The sequence below is a fragment of the Lipotes vexillifer genome, unplaced genomic scaffold, assembly GCF_000442215.2.
Source record: "Lipotes vexillifer unplaced genomic scaffold, Lipotes_vexillifer_v1.1 scaffold263, whole genome shotgun sequence".
NCBI classification, from domain to species: Eukaryota; Metazoa; Chordata; class Mammalia; order Artiodactyla; family Lipotidae; genus Lipotes; species Lipotes vexillifer.
The window spans coordinates 2,544,675-2,550,674 of record NW_006796752.1 but is presented as its reverse complement, the minus strand read 5'-3'; the positions used below and the strand labels follow the sequence as shown (position 1 = coordinate 2,550,674).

The 6,000-nt window shown below is 43.9% G+C and overlaps 1 protein-coding gene across 1 annotated transcript in view; it reads left to right on the top strand.

Annotated features, from left to right (window-relative positions):
- The window catches only part of MCF2L2 (MCF.2 cell line derived transforming sequence-like 2), a 199,095-nt gene that overhangs the window by 68,937 nt on the left and 124,158 nt on the right, over positions 1–6,000 (top strand). The gene's annotated exons all lie outside the window — the stretch shown is intronic.

The window sequence follows — 6,000 nt, the reverse complement described above, 5'->3', positions numbered from 1 at the left end:
TGCCAAAAGACACAGGAATGCCCAAATCCTGCCTTTTCAGTGATCTGACCGCTCACCCCAGGTCTCCAGGGAGATATGCACATTAACAACTATGAGGAATGATGAGGGCAGTGAGAGTTCTGTTAAGGCTGCCAGAGCACCCAGTTGAGGCTGGAGGCTTCGGTGGGGTGAGAGTTCCAGGTGGCCCTGCCCATTCATGAGGTGACAGAATAGTGGGGGAAAAACAGGAAGTAAGGTCACACTGGGTATGTTACCCACTGGGCCAGAGGTTGGGGCAGGAGTTGGTGGTAAGGAGGGGAAACTTTTAAAGGGCAAACCAGAGAAAAATAACTAGTTTTATAATAGGCAAGATGGGGAAAAGGGGGAAATTGGTCCACATTAGTTCTGTTGCTACAGAGAGTTGGCAAAGCTTTCTGCTTTCTCATGCTCAAAGAGTTGTAAATATCAAACTTGTAAAGGAACTTGAAAGGAATATATGTTTCAGATTCTCATACCAGAGTTAAACAGTTTACCAGATCTGAACACAAATCAGCACTTAGGAGTGAGTCTATCTTAAGTCCTTACAAATTTGGCTTATTATGAATTTAAGAAAGCCCAGTCATCTTTCCAGAGAAGTTCCTTTCTGCTTTCCTTTAATTGGGTTCTCTATATTTTTGTCTCTTGGGAACTAAGTCTTCTATGGTTACCACTTCCTTTCTGAGCGAATCTAGAGGTGTCTTTCCTCTAGATTATGGTAGATGGTAATTTTGTAGTACTAGAAATTTGCTTCTCAACGTGTGATCCTCTGGCCAGAAGCCGTCACCTGAGTGAGAACTTATTAGAAATATGGGGAAATCTCAGGCCCCACCTCAGAATCAGAATCTGCATTTTAATAAGATCCCCAGGCATTTGACACACACATTAAGTTAGGCTTTTGACATTCACATTATTGTTAGAGACATACTTCCCCAGAGAATAGTAACAAACGTAAACTAAGGCCACTCTGGCTTTAAGAGCTGTCAGTTATGAATTCTGAGCTGGAGGTGCTTTTGCACATGCGTGAACACATAGACCCACCTGTGTACCCAGACTCTCACTCAGCAATCCCATTCTTCCCTGGTGAGCACTCCTCTTATTGATGATTGTTGACAACTAAATGCTTTAGCTTTAGTGCTAAAGGCATGAGTCATCAGAAATGTTTATTAAACAATGAAAAAAACTGAATTTCATGTATCTGATAATTACATGTCTCAGAGGCTCCAAGATAGTCCCAGTTCTGTGCAATTTTAGTTTTTTTCAAGTGAACTCCTTATTAAATGTAGATGCTGTGTATTTTCATTTACATACATTCATATTTTAGGAAAAATGCCTCATCAAGCCCAGTACCTTTATTTTTGGTTTAAAAAATATGGTGTCATATATATATATCTCACCAAGGTAGCTACTGACCTACCAGGAAGGTATATCACCAAGGTAGCTACTGACCTACCAGGAAGGTATATCACGAAGGTAGCTACTGACCTACCAGGAAGGTACTCATTCATCACCAGGTATTCCTTGTCCTAGATTCTGTGGCTATAGTGGCAAACCAGACAGTCAAGACCCTGCTTTCATGGGGGTTACATTTCTACTGGGGAGAGACAGACAAGTGAAAAGTAATCAAATAAATAATCATATCAGATAGTGACAAGTGGGATGAAGAAAATAACAGGACATGATAGAAAGTGACTGGGGGGGTTGCTACTTTAGTAGTCAGGAAAGGCCTCTCAGACCTTTGATCTGAGATCTGTATAGCCATGCAAAGATTTAGGGAATAGCAGTCAAGGCAGAGGAGCTGCAAGTACAAAGGTCTTGAGGTGGGAACGAGGCTAGAGGCCCAAGGAATGTGGCTGGAACATAATGAAACAGGAGAACACAGGTGAGAGCAATGGTGGTGAGGACTGGATTTTATTCTCAGTGGAACGGGAAGCCATTGGATGGTGCTCTGGGTCGGGTTTTAAATACTGGGGGTGGATCTGCACGACTGCATTCACATCCTCTCTTCTGCCCACCTCCGTGGACTTGTGATCTTTGGTACATACTTTAAAAATCACTGACCGGAGGTAGGGGCAAAACCTATGGTCATGGGGCATCTTTCACGGGCAACATTCCTGAACAGCTGGGCTAACCTACAACCCAGAGCCCAGGAAGATTGGTTTTACCCATCCTGTGCCTTGCTTACCCTGTTTTTTACTTATTTGCTAAAGGATGCAGTAGACCTATTCCTCTGCCTTTGGGTGAAGCAAATAAAGCTGTCTTATCATAACCGGGACTTTTTAAACATGTCTTCACTCAGATTTGTAAGCGGCATTGTTTCTTCAAGTGATATGGGCTTGGCTAATCTTTCCATTTGTCCTGTAAAGTGTTAAAGGAAAAAGGTAATGTTTGGGTAGAAGCCACCAAAACCTGCTTGAGGTTTGTCCTTCGCTCAGCACCCAGGGGTCAGCTTCCCTTTCAGCAGAGCCACACACTGATTTCTGGGTTGTTGCCAACCCCCTTACTCTGTGCAGTGGCATCATCCTCATGGTAGCCTCTGAGCCAACTCATTAACCAGAGTGGAGCCTGTTCTTTTACCTTCTTCTGGTTTGAGGGTTTAATCGTCTTTTTGTTTTTTTATACTCCAATAAAGATGTTAAAAAAAAAAAAGAGATACTAAGTGTTGTCTCTCCTTTTAGACCAGTGGTTCTTTGTTTTTTTAACATCTTTATTGGAGTATAATTGCTTTACAATGGTGTGTAAGTTTCTGCTTTATAACAAAGTGAATCAGTTATACATATGTTCCCATATCTCTTCCCTCTTACGTCTCCCTCCCTCCCACCCTCCCTATCCCACCCCTCTAGGTGGACACAAAGCACCGAGCTGATGTCCCTGTGCTATACGGCCGCTTCCCATTAGCTGTCTATATTATATTTGGTAGTGTATATATGTCCATGCCACTCTCTCACTTTGTCCCAGCTTACCCTTCCCCCTCCCCGTATCCTCAAGTCCATGCTCTAGTAGGTCTGTGTCTTTATTCCCGTCTTACCCCTAGGATTAATCGTCTTTTGAGTGCTCATCTCTAATTCTAAGAAACAATGGTTCCAGTACCCCTCGTACTTCTTTAAAAGCAGAATTTGCTATAGGGTTTTGGCTGTGAGGTATGCTGGGACCTTTGCTGATGGGCCAACAAGGAACAGACCAGGACAAAACAGGGGGAGACCCAATCGTTTCTCAGCCTTGACATCTCCCTCCAAGGCCAGGGGCCAACAGTTATACTACTGTGTCCAAGAAGGCATGGAACCCAGATCATTAACCTCCTAGGGATGTAATCTAGCTGGAGGGACGTGACTTTTTTTTTTTTTTTGCGGTACGTGGGCCTCTCACTGCTGTGGCCTCTCCCGTTGCGGAGCACAGGCTCCGGATGCGCAGGCTCAGCAGCCATGGTTCACGGGCCCAGCCTCTCCGTGGCATGTGGGATCTTCCCGGACCGGGGCACGAACCTGTGTCCCCTGCATCGGCAGGCGGACTCCCAACCACTGCACCACCAGGGAAGCCCATGACTTTTGTTTTTAATGGAAATTTTCAAGCACACAAAAAAGTAGATTGACGAGTACAAGGAACTCCCATGTGTCTACAGCTCAGTTTCAACAGCCATTAACTTTCTGCCTTTCTTGTTTCACCTGACCCTCTTTCCACATGCATTCCATTCCTATGCTGTTATCTTTGGGTCTGTCCTGGGTTCCCTGATATAGCAGTATCGCCCCTTCTTCACCATTTTCTTCCAGAATAAACATGTCCAGCTTCATCTGCTATAGCAATAGAGTCCTGGAGGAAAAATAAGCTGTTATTACAATAAAGGTTTCTGAATTACATGTTGCAACTTGACCAGCCTTCTGAAATTTTCAGCATCTGCAAGATGCCAGGCAGGCTTATGATCAGAGTACCTGATTTCAGGCATTTCTTTCTCATTATTTCTTTTTACTTTGGAGGTTTTGTTGTGTGATTATCTTGAGCAGAAGCTATATAGACTGAAAAATAAAATGCAGTTTGGAGGTTTTACAGTAAAGTTCTTGGCAGGCAACTGAAGGATTTGATAGTCATTAATAATAATGACTTCATTAATAATAATGTGCAGCCATTACTCTAGCACATGTGGGGAAGCCATGTAGGCTGGAAGGTGGCAAGACACAGGCTTTGGAGTTACAAGGAACTGGATTCAAATCTCGGCTCTAACAGCTACCAACTGTGTGACCCTAGTCAAGTTTCTTAGCCTTTCTGAACCTACCCTCTCATCTGTAGAGTGGGTAATAATTCCTACCTCACAAGAGTCCCTGGGAAGATGAAATGAATAGATGATGTATAGTAAGGACTAAGAGAGTGGAATGTAGTAGGTGGTCAGAGCTTAGAAGCTATTATTATTATCCATTCATTTCAGTAGAGTAATTTTCCAGCCATCCGGTGGTGAATTCTGTATTGTATTTATGGATCCCTTCCCAAAATCCATTTGGACCTGTTATGGACATCTTTCCTCCAACATCTCAAGTGTTTTAAGAACAGTTCTGAAGGGTGAGATGCTGTGTGCCACAGGGACGCAGCGGTGACTGCCACAGGTAACCTGGGGAGCATCCTGTGGTGAAGTTCCCTAGGCCCAGAAAACCTGTGCTATTCTTAATAAATTAGGCAGCTGGACTTAAAAAAAACAGGGGTCAACAGAGATTTACTGGCCAAGTTTTCATGTTTCTGTATTTGACTAAAGTCAGAGAGGTTCAATCAACCAAATGAGGTCTCTAAGCTCAGGCAGGACAAGCACAGCCATTTTTCTCCGTGAGTGTTGGCCACAGCCAGATTCTGGAGCCAGACTGCTTGAATTTGAAGCCTGGCTCTTCTCTTTCCTACCCGGGTCACCTTGGGCCATTGTGTCTCCACTCCTCTTTTGTAAAACAGCACCTACATTAAAGGTTTGTTGTGAAGAGTAAAAGGAACCATTGATATAAGCATTTGAAAGAGTACCTGGCATATAGTAAGCTCTCAGTGAATGTTAGATGTTTTTGTTAATAACAGAGGTGGTGGGGTAAATTCTGGGCTGCAGAATATTTCCTAGGTTCAACCTTCAGTGACTGAGCAGTTCTAGTAAGAGTGTCTCATTCATTCTTATATTCATTATGCAAATATTTATTGATCTCCTGCCATACCACATACTGCTCTGAGTTCTGAGGACACAGCAGTGAGCAAAGAAGATAAAAATCACTGCCCAAGGAATTAGAATTCTAACCTCCTTTGAGCAATGGTGACCAAGTGCATCTGGGCCTTTGCTGTTTAGAATAAGTGCACTGAGTATTTATCCCTGAGTTCTTTTAAATAGCCACTGCTTGATTCATGTCTCTTTATTCCCGTATCATTACTCCTTTTTTTGTCTTGCACAACAATCATTTGTCCTTAAGTACCTAATACGTGCTGTGTACTATTTAAGTTGAATAAGAGCTGGTGCATGCCCACAAGGGTCTGTGGCATAGTGTGGGCAATAGATAACTGATCACAACACAGTCAAGTTCATGCTCTGATCAAGAAAGGCCTAGGGTGTTATGGGAGCACAGAGAGGGGCATCAAAATAAAAAGGTGGAGTCAGAGGAAGTTTCCTGAAGAAGATGAACTCTGAAGGGTGATTTGGAGTTAGTTACAGAGTAGTGTGGGTACACGGTGGGGTGGGGGGAGTAGGGGAAAGGTAGGGGGAGGGGTGATGAGGGAAGGATGGGGTTTTCTAGGCAGAGAGAGCAAGAAGAGAAGGCATGGAGGCCTGAAGCTGCCTGAATATTTGGGGGACTACAAGGGAGTCATTAGTCCAGTTACAGCAGAGGATGGGGTGACAGAGTGAAGGAGGAGGAGCCACAGGTATGAGCCAGAGAGTGAAAGCCCTTCTGTGCATTGGTCAGGAGTTTGAACTTCTTGCTGAAGACAGTAGGGAGCCAGGAAAGGATTTGAGGCTTGGGAGTGATGTAGGCAGGA